Below are 921 nucleotides of genomic sequence, written 5' to 3'. Positions count from 1 at the left end.
TGAGCCTTTCCCCTCCATAGAGGACCCCTGGATCGGGTGAGCCCTGCTCCTCTATAGGGGACCCCTGAATCGGGTGAGCCTTTCCCCTCCATAGGGGACCCCTGGCTCGGGTGAGCCCTGCTCCTCCATAGGGGAACCCAGGCTCTGGGAGGCCATGCTCCTGCATAGGGGTCCCCGGACTCAGATAAGGCCACGCCCATCCATAGGGGACCCGAGGCTCAGATGAGCTCTGGGGACCTCGGGCTCAGGGAGGCCATGCCCGTCCATAGGGGACCCCAGACTTAGGGGAGGCCCTACCCGTCCACAGGAGACCACGGTCTCACGTGGAGGCCCTACCCGTCCACAAGGGGTCCCCGGGTTCACATGGCTGTCCTGCCCGTCCCCAGGGGGACCTCCGGCTCCGGTGGAGCTCCCGCAGGCCCTGCTCGCACCCGGCCCGACTCACGCCATACCTCTCTGTCCCCGCGGCGGCCACACCGCAGTTCCGGACTGCACGGACGGAGCGACTCCGGAGCTTAGAGGCCGAGTGCCAGCAGTTTCAAACTCGCCGCGGTAAAGCTCCCGGGATCGGCCAATCCGATTGCACGTAGACGTTCAAAGGAGCCAATCAGAGTGGAGCTACGCTAGGACGGGGCTGCCTGGGAGCGCAGAGCGCGAAAGGGAGCGGAAACCGCGGCCGGAGGAATTGCAGGAGGGCGGGCGCCAACTGACTCTTGAGCTCTGTTTTCCTTCCTATGTCATCCAGTTGTTTCTGGACAGGCTAATCTATTTCCCCCCTCTCTCTCCTTTTATTTGTATTTTCCCTGCAGGACTAACACAATCCAAATGTATTGAGTTTAGATAGCCAGCCACAAGAGATCGGTCCACAACATCAAGAGCTTCTTACTTTTTACTACTTTTATTTTGGTTGGGGTTGTTTTT

At 60.4% G+C, this 921-nt stretch overlaps 1 protein-coding gene across 1 annotated transcript in view; it reads right to left on the bottom strand.

Annotated features, from left to right (window-relative positions):
- Cdk1 (cyclin dependent kinase 1) overlaps positions 1–549 on the bottom strand; it is a 15,849-nt gene extending 15,300 nt beyond the window's left edge. The window contains exon 1 of the mRNA XM_028780285.1: positions 453–549. The gene's annotated coding sequence lies outside the window, so the exon portion shown is untranslated. The remainder of the gene's footprint in view (positions 1–452) is intronic.
- Between the last annotated feature and the right edge of the window lie 372 nt (positions 550–921).

This window comes from Grammomys surdaster, unplaced genomic scaffold (genome assembly GCF_004785775.1).
Source record: "Grammomys surdaster isolate TR1022 unplaced genomic scaffold, NIH_TR_1.0 367, whole genome shotgun sequence".
In the NCBI taxonomy this organism is placed as follows: Eukaryota; Metazoa; Chordata; class Mammalia; order Rodentia; family Muridae; genus Grammomys; species Grammomys surdaster.
This window is presented reverse-complemented; position numbering and strand designations above follow the sequence as displayed.